Below are 14,203 nucleotides of genomic sequence, written 5' to 3'. Positions count from 1 at the left end.
ACATTTCCAATATCTCGGTAGCCTGGAAAAGTGTTGTCTTTATTGATCACATCATTATTCCCTTCCAAGGGTTGTTTGCCTCAAGTCTCAGTTTGGCTGGTTTTCTGCTAGTTGATTGTCAGAGGGCAGCAGGTGTTTTGTAAGAGCAAGTACACAATCCCATAGCTTGCTTTTCTTTGGATTTGGCCTGTCTAGAAAATGGAATGACTGAACATCTCTGAGAGGCTTTTCTCTCCCCATGAGGTTTCACTGGAAGGGCAGATGCAAATGGTCTACCTGAAGTCTTGGCACAGAAGAAAGTAGTGGTTTGCTGCTGCATAGAGCTAGAAGCTTACAAAAGGAAGGCCTTGGGCTGAGGCCCATTACTTTGGCTAAGTAGAAAAGGACTGTGGGAAGGTGAGGCAGCTGAATTCGAGGTAGATCAACAAGTTCTAGAACCATCGTGTGTTCACAGCGTGGCGCATGGTGGTTGGTTGAATTGTGTTTGTTATGGCTTAAAGCTATGGAACTGAGAAAGGCCTAAGTGTTTCAAAAGCCTGGTTTTTGTAAGAAAGCAGCTCTCCTTTGCGTCTGCCTGGAGACTCTGCATCACCACGGACCCTCACTGCCAGTTTGCCAAGGAGATGATCAGTAGGAATGTTGCAGAGCTGCTGTGTGCATCTGAATGGAATGGCAGAGAGCGAAGCGCTGGACATTTCTGGCTTTAGTTACAATGCTGCTGCATTGGTGCCAGTTGAGTTGGTTTTCCATCAGTGGCCTTTCTGTCTAGAAGTACACTGCCCAGAGTATTTGATGCCATTTCCTTCCTGTTGTTTTCATACCTTCCTTCAGTTGAAAGGATGATACAACCTTTCCATTTTGAAGATCCCTGTTAGGAAACACTATGCCAGAGGAGTCATCGCTCCCTTTTCTTCTGCCTCCTTTGCCATTTTCAGAGACTCATTTCAAATTTCTGCTCATGTCAAGAAGAATACTGAGACTACTTAGCAGGGTTGACGCTCTCAGCTGCTTTCTTTCCTCTTTCATACTGCTTCATACTGGATGTGACTTCAAGGCCTCGTTTTGTCATCTGCATTTTGCCGTGATCCAAAGCTTCCAGGCCTGTGATTCCAGGCCTGTGAACACAAAAAGAACTCTTAGTCTTTTGCAAGAACTACCCCTAGGAGGATTTGTGTTCACTTTGATCTCTACAGTGTTTCAGAAAAAAGGAGATTGTACTCTCTTCTTGTGTACTCTCTTCTTGTGCTCTCATTTCCCTCTCTCTGCCTTGCATGCCCTAGTTAATCTACCGGCATGACTCATTTGGCATCATCTCACGGTGCAAATTCTGCATAGTTTCATGTCCTTACAAATGCCAGTTGCCAAGGAGCCTATCTAACCATTCAAGGGGCAAAGAATTGCAGGGCTGGCCAGTTCAGGTGCTGAAACTGTAAGTCATGCCATATCAAAGTGACAGAGCAAATCAATTGATCTAGGACTTTCAGCTGGACACCTCTGAGAATAGCAGCTTGTCAGCAATGACACAGCCATCTTCCTCGCTGTATTCCAGAAAGAGGAAAGGGATACCTTCAACGGTTAATATGTTTGGCATGAGAAAACAGCAAGAAATGTACCGCAAAATACTTGAGTCAGATCAAGTGCGTTTCTCTAGTGAGAATTTTGCTCTTGTTCTTTCTTGTCTGTGCCTTTACTTTTCACAGAAGACAGGGGAGCATTTCATTATTACTGTTCTTTTGTTTTCTCTTGTTGGCCTCCCTCTTTCCACCTGCAATTAACAAATTTGCCTTTCTTTACTGGCTTCTCTTTCTTTACTTCTACAAGTTGACATGAGGTCATCCAACCTTACCATCAATGTTCTCAGACAGTGGAGAGAAGTAGAAGGTACAGCTAAATGGATAAAAGAAACCCACAAAAATAGACAGGTTTTTACAGTCTTCTGTGAGAACATTAGGACACAAGATGTCTTTGAACTGAGTAATGCTCTATTGATTTAACTTTTAGTCCACTCTATTATTATTACTATTATTACATGTGTTTGGCCTTTAGTACAGAGCCTTGGAACTAATCCAGGCCAATACTTTGGCTAATTTTGTTTTATTTGTAGTGAGGACTTTGTTTCTTAAGGAATAGTCCAGAGAAAGAGCGTCCATGGTACAGTTACGGGTCATAAATTTCTGGTACAGTTTGTGCTGGTAATACATCTAGGAAAGAAAGGTTTGACATCTTGTTTGACTTTCAAATGGAACCATGATTTGAAAAACCTAAGAGTTGCGGTTCCCCCCCCACCCCACACCCCAAGTACTTCTCTTTGCACTGTTACTCAGGAATTACACATAAAAGCCCACCCTGTAAAATACGTTGCAGATACTTTGCAATAAGTGCAGCTTAGCAGCTAGAGATGATAACGCGGGTTAAATAACATTGCTTCTGCAGTGATGGAAACTCTGTCTACGCAGACATACTCAACAAAGGTTACGATGGCTTAGCTCCTGTGCTCAAGTGAACATGCATTTTAGAACTTCCCAAGAAGGTGAATTCAACCTCCTTCATTGCTCTGCTGGAGTCCCAAGAGAATTTCAGTCTGCTTTTTGTCATTTACAGCTGTCACTGCCTAGCTCTTGAACATGAGACTCCCTCATGACTGATGAAAGTTGTCTAGTTAAGAGTGGGTGAAAGACATGCTCTTGCTCTAGAAGGAGATGAGAAGGTTTCTGCAGTCTTTGTCATCTCTACTGCTTGTGATTTCTATACAAAACCAGCGGGAAGTTTTCTGAAGGCAGTCCAGAAGCTGGCAATATGGACAGCTTACAGCCGAACACTTGCTGCAGTGCAACCATGGTGACACCAGAAAGGACTTCAAAAATTTAAAAGGGCAAACAAAGCAGTTGGAAGGAAAAGAACATGAACCATTATTCCATTTTTCTAATCTATCTTTCTTTCAATCATCATTTTCGTGCAGTTTCGCGGCTTGCGTTGGTATCCCTCCGAAGGAATCTGAGACAGAGTAAGCTTTTGAATGGAGTAGAGGTGAGAAACGCAGGCCAAGTTGCCTTTTTTGCCATCAAATACCAGTTATGCTTGAACTACCCTTTGCTTAAGGTGCTTAGCTTACACTAAGAATTGATTAGCACATTTTGATGGGAGCAAATTTTACTGTCATGACTGAGTAAATTTTGCTGTCGTCTGAATAGCAATGTTTGTGTCAAAATAGTATTTTGTCTCCTGTATCTGCAGCAGGTAAGCCTTTTGCTGTCAGCAGTGTTGCTTAACCTTTCATGTCATATCCCTCTTCACATCCATCTTCTGCTTAAGGCTTATTAATCTACTTTAGAATTGGCACGTGGAATAAGACTACTTTTCATTTTTGAAAGCTAATGTCATTTGACCTACTTACAGCAAATAATTCATTAATTGCAAGTCCCCAGCTAGCATCTTTTCGGCATATTCTAAACTTCTAAAGAAGTAACAAAAGCACTCTCCAATACTTGACTTTAATATCACAGTGGGAACGCTGGTCTTGTTTCCAATAAACAATCATGGGTATGGTAAAACAAAAGGAGGGGTTAGAGTTTTCTCTGTTAACCTATAGTGAGCTTGGATTTTGCAATATGCATGAAGTTAATTAACACTGTTATATAAAATGGCTAATTTAATCAATAAATTGGAGTCAATGCTGATCAACGACAAGGTGGATAGGCTTCCCTTCGCTTTCAACACAGTGCCAAGTCGGGCTGGTTTGATAGTACCAAGTGGCTCCAGCAATCTGCCATCCAGAAGCGGGGCAGGTGAGTTTTGTTTGCAAGGGAAAGGGGCTGTGGTTTTTGTTTGGGGGCCTGTGGATTGGAGTGGCCGGCTGGCTCCTGAAAATCCACGATACGCAGCATGGTTCCTAGACCCAAGGTGGCACCAGTGCCAAGTCAGGCTGGTTTGATAGTACCAAGTGGCTGCTGCAATCTGCCATCCAGAAGCGGGGCAGGTGAGTTTTGTTTGCCAGGGAAAAGGGCCGAGGTTTGTGTCTGGGAGCCTATAGCCTGGAGTGGCCAGCTGGCTCCTGAAAATCTACGATACACAGGATGGTTCCCAGACCCAAGGTGGCTCCAGTGCCAAGTTGGGCTGGTTTGATAGTACCAAGTGGCTCCTGCAATCTGCCATCCAGAAGAGGGGCAGCTGAATTTTGTTTGCAAGGGAAAAGGGCTGTTGATTATGTTTGAGGGCCTGGGGCTGGAAGAGGCCGGCTAGCCCCTGAAAATCCACGATACGCAGGATGGTTCCCAGACCCAAGGTGGCTCCAGTGCCAAGTCAGGCTGGTTTGACAGTAAGAGGTGGCTCCTGCAATCTGCCATCCAGAAGAGGGGCAGGTGAGTTTTGTTTGCCAGGGAAACGGGCGGAAGTTTGCGTCTGGGGGCCTATGGCTGGGAGTGGCTGGCTGGCTCCTGAAAATCTACGATACGCAGGATGGTTCCCAGACCCAAGGCGGCACCAGTGCCAAATTGGGCTGGTTTTATAGTACCAAGTGGCTCCTGCAATCTGCCATCCAGAAGAGGGGCAGCTGAATTTTGTTTGCCAGGGAAAAGGGCCGTGGTTTGTGTTTGGGGGCCTGTGGCTGGGAGTGACCGGCTGGCCCCTGAAAATCCACAATACGCAGGATGGTTCCCAGACCCAAGGTGGCACCAGTGCCAAATTGGGCTGGTTTGATAGTACCAAGTGGCTCCTGCAATCTCCCATGATCACATGAAGAAATACTTTCTGGTGTCTGTACTGGCCCATATGCTCTTTCTTCTCTCCCTCAACTTCTCCATCACCTCTCATCTGTTTCACATGCACTATCTTCAAGGTCCACAGGCTACTTTTCACAGAATCTTCAGGCCTGATGCAGTAAGATCGATGAATAAAACAGAGCTGGGATCTATTTTCCAGTTTGGATAAAATGCATTCTGCACACAAATCCAAGGAGAAGGTGCTGCCCGATGCCCAGAAAAACTTTCACTACTGCTAGTGTTCTACGTCAACCGCAACTTAGTCTGAAAGAAAAGCTTTTTCTCTGAGAGCATCTGAGAGGTTTGCATGAAGCACTGATATCTGACATATGCAATTTTGAATTGGAGAGGAAAAAGAAAATGGCAAGAAGTTTTTAATTTTAGTGGTTTCAATTTTAATTTCCGTGCACTTTTTCAAAACTTGTCAGCTCAAATGCCCATCTACATCTTTTAGTCATCTGTAAGTCAGTATTCATATAAAATGTGCTTCAAATCAAAAGAATTTCAAATTTGCACTCCAAGTTTCTATGCCTAGATTTATGATTTCCTACACATATTAGATGAAAGGAAGGCCTTGTTTACTGTGGGAGTGCTGGAACACTGGAACAGGTTGCCCAGAGAAGTTGTGGATGTCCCATGCCTGAAAGTATTCAAGGTCAGCTTGGACGGGGCTTGGAGCAGCAACAAAGGAGAAGCTTGACGGTAGAGAAACAAAGTTGGACTATAGAAGAAACTCGGACTGAAGTATAGGAGCAAGTTTTCTCTCAGCTCTTGGGGTAAATTCAAAGTTGTACAAAATGACATTTATCTGTGATATTCACTACTGTAACTGAAAGGTTCATGAAAACTGTACAGAAGATAGCAAATTTTAAAAGAGATAAGAATTACAGCATAAAATCCACGGGATGGGTTACAACATGAGACACTCTCTAAGAGAAAATCTCTGTGTTTCAGCACTTCATCATGGTAAGATTTCATGAAGTGCCAAAGAAGGCGGCAAAATATCATTCGGGACATTATTGACTGGAATTCAGCCTGGCCATTAGTAGGAACTGGCTTTGAACACATCATGTAGATATACCACACACACTTTCCCTTCACTGAAAAATGACTGTTTACAACGAATAAGCAATTGACGATCACAATTGATTGAAAGCATCTTAAACATGTCAAGTATTTCATTGTAGATGATCTGTGATCCAAATGCTTCTTCCACCTTAGAGAGGGACAGAACAATTCTTCCATATCATGATGGTTTAAAATTGTATCAACCAATGTTTTCTGCTGAAAAGATATCATCTATTTTTTTCTATTTTTGGAAGAAAATATTCCTAGACATACAACAGGTGAGAACTAAGTAATTTTAAAGAAACAAATGAAATGAAAGTATTCTGTAAATAGAATTAAATGAAAAGCTGTGTTTTAAATAGGAGCTAAATATTAAACAGAATTTTTGTACCAGGCATTTGAATTACTGCACCAGCTCTTTTGCCCATAAAGAGAGCATTTCAGTCTTTTCCTGCCTGCTGCCCCTTTGGAGACAGCTGTGGCCCTAGGATTTGCGTCTGAGGGAGAGCTCCATCCTTGGACCTCCTGATCTTTCCCAAGTGGCCAAATGGGGATGCACCAGCAGCACTGCTGGGAAGGTGCTGGCTCAGTGGCTGTTTTTTGAGACTGTGCCCCCCATATCAGCTTTATGTGTGTGTGTGGGGGGGGGGGGGGTGCTCTGGTGGCTGTGGTTACACACTCACTGGCCTTGGCAGAGCACAAGTCGGAACCTTTGAAGGTTCCAGCTGCTGTGAGGCGCAGGAGGCAGAGCTGGTGCTAGGCACAGTGTGGTACTGTGCTGAGGGAAAGGTGAATACAGTTAATAATCCACCCTCAGCTAATCACTGAGGGCTGATGGGAGGCACAGGCTTGGTGGAGTTGCTCAGACACAGCGGCTCCGCCGTGCAAAGCAGCGTGGCTGAGCTGGTTGTTGGTCAGGTAAGGGCTCAAATATATTTCCTGCAACTTGCTCCAGCACAGTTCAGCCTGGAAAAAAGGCATTTTTCCAAGTGTAGGGGAGTCAAGCTCCAATAAATGTCAGCTGAGCCCTGGTGCTTGCTCCCCTGCATGAAGCCTCAGTGAGGCACCAGGGCCTCCTGTCAGCAGGAGGGGAAGGGAGATCAGAGTTGTTGGAAGAATACATGACTGAAGGCTGAGCACAGGGTTGGTGGTGCTTTGCGTGGCTCTTGCATGACATCCAGGCTGGGTGTTGCAGTGTGAGCTAACCTTTTGTTTTGCATCAGGCGTTATGCCAGAGCCAGCCCCAGGCTGCACATTTTCACCCAAATCCATTTTTGTTGTTGCAAGACTGCTATACCTGCCACTGGGTTTCAACCAGTGTTACCAGCAACACAGGTCTGTTGGTGTGAGTGAAACACCCACACAAGCTCTTTACAGCTTCAGCACAAATTGCAATACAGGAAAGAGGCCTTCTCCTCACAGCCCCAACAGATAAGGCTGAGTAAGAATCCCAAGCCAGGACAAACTTCTCTGCCATCCCTAACCCATGCCACACATAGATTGAGGGATAGGAGTTTGCAACAACTGGAAACTGCCCTTGACCCACTGCTTTACCTGGAGAGGATGCAGCTGTTCCAGCTGAGGGTTCCCACACGGGCGCAATGGCTGGTCATGGTTCGGAGACGTTTCTGCTGCTCAACGTCCCATAGCTTATAGGGGCCTGAGTAAATATATGTATTGCAGTAAAAGATCTCTGTATTGTATAAGTGACCCTGCCCTGATTCTAGTTATTGTAAATGGGCTGCAGCTGCACTGTCCTTGATTGGGCAGTAGCCTGTGGAGGTAGCTGGGATAAAAGGGGGTGGGGCATTCAGGGAGGGCTGTAGAGGAGCCCTTACTGAGAAGGAACAACAGCACTGCTGTGAAGAGCTGCTGTGAGAAAACCACCCAGAAGGTATGAGACCCTAGAAATATGATATACAACAATGTAAATGCAACAATAGCTGGAGAGGCAAAGTAAAAAGTTCTTCAGAAGAAACCAAATCCTGTTTCTATGCCCTAGGAACCTCACTGCACAGGCTCTGGCATTCAGCTTTCTCAGTAAGGGAACAGAGAAAATGTGTATCTCATGACTATAGCTCAGAAGGTAACGCTGCTTATCAGAAAACGCCCAAATCAAACCCTGCCTTGCACACTGGGCAGTTCCACCCCACACCAGGGAAGAAAAGTCAGGTGCATGGCATCCTTCCTCTGCCAGCCAAGGTTTTGTCCCCAGGCCCCACAGTTCTGTCAATCCCTAGAAAACACCTCTAGTTTTACTCCTGCATTCACCTGAATCTCAGCACTACTTGTGCCAACAGCAAGGTAGTCTCCTTCTTTAATCCATGATGCAGAGGAAATGTAAACATCTGGATGCTCCGTCTGCAGCAGGGGGATAATCTCCCTAGTAGTGTGATTCCACAGATAAACAGTGTCATCCAGAGCCACTGCCAGGAAGTTCTGGGAGCTCCAGTCTATGACATTCAGTTCTACAATTTGAAAGAGCAATGCAGGTCACACCATGATGGCTAGAGAGCCCTGCCCTTCACCCGTGCTGCTGCAGCAGGTGTGGGTGCACACGTGCACACACACACGTGCAGGTGAGGGGCAGCCTTCTGAGTGTCACTATGCCCAGCTGCTGGGGCCAGGTACCCTGCTCCAAGGCACCTACACAGTGCCCTAGACCACTGTGCCTGTAAGGCCACACAGGGACACTCCAGAAGTGGTCTGTGCTAGCCTGGGTACACAAAATAATACAGACAGCCCAGTTACCCTGTCCTAGGAACAGCAATCCAGTGCAGAATGTTCTGGATGCCCAGCACTCAACCCTGTAGCCTACTTACAGTAGTCGTTGAATATCTCTGGTGCATCCAAGACCCGTTCTGGCTTTGAGGGAATATATCTGCTCTTCTTCCTGCTGAATCCAGGTGCCATTTTCTGACTGTAGAGCACTTTCAGGTTATTCTGATAGTCTGTGTGCAGGGGAACAGGTTTGTTAACCTGAGTTAGTTTCCTCCCAGCTGAGTGCTGCTCACCCAACTAGGAATCCCTTGGAGTGAAAATAAAGTCCTAAGAGAAACACTCACAAGCCTGCAGTGCACTAAAATCACTGGCAGAATGAACTGCTGAGCAGGGGTGAGCTACAATTTCCTCATTCATGGAAACAAATTTAACAAACATTTGGGTTTTTGAATCCCATTATATTTAGTTGCAGTTTAAGCTAGAAAGTGCACAGCAGAGGCTTTGATGCTCTTACAGACTTCATGAACGTTTGGAACCTGCAGTACCGGTAACTGTCACCGACATCTTTCCATAAAAATCCTTTCTTTAGGATTTTTCCCCCTTCTGAGAAGCTGTGGCCTCAGCAACAAAAGGTAAACAATGGTTTTCTGCTGCTGGGGAATGCAACAGGTGGATGCATGATCAGTCTTGGGTGAATGTTTGGATTTACTGACCACTCACAGCGGAGCTGGGTCTCACCCTCTGCTGAGAAAGAGCCCTTTGTTTATTCATTCTTTTCCTATTCTTAGCTTAGCTAAGAGAACTTTCCTTCTATTTCTTTTAGTATAGTAATAATGTAATATATATCATAAAATATTAAATCAAGCCTTCTGAACATGAGGTCAAGATTCTCATCTCTCTCTCCACCCTGAAGACCCTTGCAAGCCCTGTAACAGGTGACCAACTGGCAGTCATAGCAACTCTCCTAAATAAATTCACTTTAACTGTTATGCCCTCCCTCGACCTCAGGAACCTTAAGAAAGGAGACTCCAGCCTGTACAGCTCTCAGAAACCAGTTGATTTCTCCTGTGACCACACACAGAGCCTCTGTGTTGCTGTTCCCCTGACCTGATCCCTCCTGCTGATTCAGCTCACACGGAGCCTGTATCATACCTTCTGGAGCATTCTGTGGTTTTCCTCTGAGGTGGAGGATCTTTGCCTCTTCCACATCAAAACCATTCAGATTCACTGCCCAGGCTTTCTGTTGCTCCTACAGAGACAAATCACCCTCAGTGCAATGCATTTAAAACAATTCCCACACTACAATTTAAACAGACATCTAAGTCCCCTTCTCTTAGAATCTGAAGATGTTTGACTGTGCTGCAAGGGTCAGTCACACAGAGGCAGGTCAAAGCAGTTTTCCTCAGACTTTCATACATTGTCCTGCTCACATTTTCAAACAATGGCAAATTCAGTGTCATTGCCAGAGGGAAAAGCCACAGCCACAAAGCGACCAAATGCTTCATAAACAGATTTCAGAACACAGTGTAAAACATTCCAGAAGTGTTCCCGGTGGAGACCTTGTCCTAGAATAGCTACCACCAGCAGTTTCACTTTGCATAGGCTTACAGCTTTGTGTTTTTGTTGCCTGCTACATTTTAAAGCCTCGTTAGTCAAAAGCTAAATTTTGCTACCAGAAGCAGCATAGGCTTCGAGTGCATGGCAGTCTCTACAGCTTCAGTCTCATCCTAGGCTCCTGAAGCCCAGAGCTGCAAGTAGTGATGGCTGGGACTTGTCAGTGCCGTGTGCCCCCTTGATAGAACCTATTGTTCACTGCTCTGTAAAGGGGCAGGAAGGCGTAGCAGTTATTGAAGTAATTGTAACTTAGCAACATGCTCACCTTCTTGGTAGGGGAATCCTCAGCAGGGTCATTCTCTTTGGTTAGGAGGAAATTTGCCATCTCCATCTGCATAGTGCTGCGTTTGGGAATGTAGCGATCCCCCCCAGCCTTTGTGGGGGTGCTTTGAATTTTGGATCCAGATTTACCTGCATTCACATATGAAAATATTGTCTTACAGCTATTTAACAGCCTGTATTAGAGCTTTCACGGGAGCAAACACAACACTCTTCCACATCACACCCACCAGACAAGTAGGACTCTGAGGTCTCATGCCACCCAGTCCCAACTAACTTATATTTTCCTCCCTGCCACCAAGTTGGTTAGGGACTGTGTGGTGCAACTCCTTGGGTCTAGTGCAACAATTCCAGAGTCCAGAGATAAGGGGAAGATACAAAAACGCTCACAGGATGTAAAGCTGTCAGCTGACAGTCCTGCCCACACTCGTCCTAGCATACAGCTGTGCCAGCAAGGCTCAGCTGGGCGAACAGCAGCTCGCCAGCCCCAGTGCTCAGAGCTCTGCCCCTCATGCTGGCAAGGAGGTGGGTGGCTGTCAGGAGCACAGCCCACCTCCTCCTGCCTGAGCAGCAGCCGGTAGGGCAGCGTGGCAGGGAGCCCAGAGCCCCGTGGCTACGGACAAGCAGCCTGGGCCAGGCTCCCGCACTCAACCTCTGCCGCCGGTGGCCGGCGCTCACGGGGTGTCTTGGACGGCGTCTTGCTGGGGCTGTGGGAGCGACATGCCGGCTTTATGGGGGACACGCCAACGGGGCTGGGCCCGGGGCCGCTCTCCTTGGCCTTGCGCTGCCATGGCGCAGGCGGCGCGTTCGGGATCAGCGTGTCCAGCTTCAGCAGCCCGTGCAGGCCCGCCTCCAACAGGAACTGCGCCGTGGTCCTGCGGGCGGGCAGGGTGAGCCGTGCCCACCGGCCGGGCTGAGCCTACTCCGACTGCCCCGCCGGCCTCCCCACCACCGGACCGTGCAAGCGCTCCAGCTGCTCCTCCCCACTAAGGGACACCCCCACTCTCCCCAGCCGCTCCTCGGGACACCCCATCAGCCGATACGCCCTCCCTCCGCTTCTCGGGGGTCCTTGATCAGGCAGCACCCCTTCCAGCCGCTCTTTGGGGCTTCTTCCGATAAGCAACATTCTCCCTTCCCCTGCCTTTCAAGGGCAATCTCGTCCCTGCTCTTTCTCCTCCCCACCGTGCTTTGCCTCTGCCCAGTGCCCCTGGGGCTGCTCTTGGCCAGGCAGCCTCAGTGGGAGCCAGCACTGGCTGCAGCCCCAGTGGGCCCCCCCAGGAGAGGGCCCAGCAATTAGGAGGCCAATGAAAGCTCTGGGCAGCAGCAGAACCCTCAGCAGAGTTCTTTGGACAATCAAGGACTGGCCACCCCTACACTGCAACCTCACTGGGAATGTTTTCTGTCTGATGTAGACTTTCAAAAGAAGCTGTTTGAGGGAAAGGTGAACTAAACACTCACTCTTTTCTCTTCCAGCAAGTCCAACTTCGGACACAGCATAAGATGAAGATCAGCTCCAAGACAAGCAGGCCTGCCAGTAACCGTAGCCAGAAGCCTGTTCCCTGACAGAAACCCCTTCCAAGGCCCTTCTGGGAATCAGGAACATGTGCTGTGGTTCCAGCTGCACCTGTGGGAGCAATGGGGAGCGTCAGCCCGTGCTGTGCTGCACTGCTCAGCTGGCAGCACGGTGGATGCGGGCAGGACATTCTCCGCTTCCCCCAGAGCTGGGGTCTGCAGGGACCTTGCCACCCCGTGGCACAGGCTGTGCCACCCAACAAAGCCCAGCAGGCCGGGAGGAGAGCCCGGGGGCAGCGCAGCTTTTTGGGCAGTCGCTGCTTGGAGGGACACGGGCCACACCCATCCCTGAGCAGCCCCTGCCAGCCCTGGCCCTCCCTGCCCCGTGACAGCTCCCCCCGCCCCAGGGCACAGAGTCAGGCCCTGTCAGGACCCAGTGCAGCCCCTGCCCAGTCGGGAACCAAGGCTGGCTCTGGCCCTGGGCTCGCGGCAGGGCTCCTGCTCGGGGCTGCTCCTGTGCCTTGGGCCTCTGGGCACTCAGGGCCAGCTCCAGAGCAGCTGCAGCGGGAGGGACGTTGGTGCACGAGTCCCCTTTCCCCAGGGCTGTGAACGAGCTCCAAAGGCACCTCCAGCTTTGCCGGGCTGTGCAAGGGAGGCCCTGGTAGAAGAAGAAGAGCTGCAGCCACACAGCTCTGCCAATGGCTGAGCCCTGCTGAGCCTGGCACAGCAATTACCTTCTGTGCCTGTGCCCATGCCTGTGTTTGGCTTGGACTTCCTTCCTGCAGCAGGGGCTGCCAATCGGCCTCTGCTTTGTTGGGGAAACACCTCCTTCTGTCCTAACTTTTGGCCCATCACTTGAGAAACAAAAAGTACACCTTAAAAGATGGAGAAATTCTCCATTTCTTTAATGGCATGTTCAGAACGTCATGCTTATGCAAAATCGGATAAAATCAACAAATCATCTGGGCTTTTTCAGCTGGGCCATGGCCCACCGTCCTTCAAACACCTGCCAGTGCTGAGCAGAAGTTGTGAGTGGATCGTGCAGGGTGAGGGCACACACATGCATGGCTCTGTCCTGGCACCTGCAGCGATGCCCCCCTGGCCGAGCTTTGGGCTCTGAGCTGGCAGGTCTCACAGGGGAAAGGCCTTGGCGTACCCTCACCATCTCCCAGAGGCTCAATCCTGAACATGGGCTGGGAAGCCAGATCACCTTGAGCAACAGGCTCAGCTGCAAAGAAAGGCAGGACACAACAGCTCCAATGGCACTGCTGAAGATTCTCCTTCAGGCCCGAGTGGCAGTGAGGGCATCTGGGTGATTGGTGCCCTCCAAGGCACTCCCTTGGCTCTGCCTTCCACTCAGGAGCAGGGCCAGGGGGACCTCGTGCCTGCAGTGGCCCCACACTGGGATGGAAGGAGCCCCTTGTGGGGCAGTCGGGGCAGAAAGGACTCCCTGGAGCAGCCAGCAGCTTGAAACCCAGCCCCAGGCAGGGCCAGGGCTTAGCAGTGGCAGCAGAAGCAGCTCGGGCTCCCTGGGGGCTGCAAAGGAGCTGAGAAAGGCTCAGCCCTGGGGCACAGCCCTGGGCCCAGCCCCTTCCCTCTCTGCTCTTCTCTGTGGCTGCACAGAGCACACAGAAGGACACAGTGGCATTGCACACGGGAGGAGGATGGACAGCTAAATGCCCCTTCCTCCCACTGACAGTGATCCTGTGGGATCCCTCAGGGCTCCAGAAGGGAGCAGGGTAAGGTTTCCAGAACTGATCTACCTTCAGTGAAATTTAAGGGAACTGGCTCATGGTAAGCTCTTGGCATACTGACACAGATTATTCTGTCAGGAAAGGTACATTCAGAACATGCCTCCAACATCTGACAAGGTCTTCAAAGCACCATTCACCAGCATTTCCAAGTAATCCAAGTCATGATCCCAGTCGAGGAGGGATCACAGATGCTACAGAACCATTTCCATGGTGTGTTGGGATCCCCTTCTCCCTTGGGGAATTGGGGACTGCAAGGGGGTGGGGTAAGGCTGTGGGAGCCTGTGGCTCCTGGTCACTCTCCACGCTCTTTGCAGGTCCTGTGCAACATGCCTGGAGGGGCAGCTGGAGCAGCCCAGGGCCCTGGGGCTCTCTCCCTGCCACACAGGAAACCCTCACTAAATGCTTGGGGAAATATGCAGTGCCACAGCTGTCACTCCCAACCTCCGTCCCTCCCTCCTGCTTGCCCACCTGCCCATGGAACAGCTCCCACAGCCCACG

This window comes from Melospiza melodia, chromosome 7, assembly GCF_035770615.1.
Source record: "Melospiza melodia melodia isolate bMelMel2 chromosome 7, bMelMel2.pri, whole genome shotgun sequence".
In the NCBI taxonomy this organism is placed as follows: Eukaryota; Metazoa; Chordata; class Aves; order Passeriformes; family Passerellidae; genus Melospiza; species Melospiza melodia.
This window is presented reverse-complemented; position numbering follows the sequence as displayed.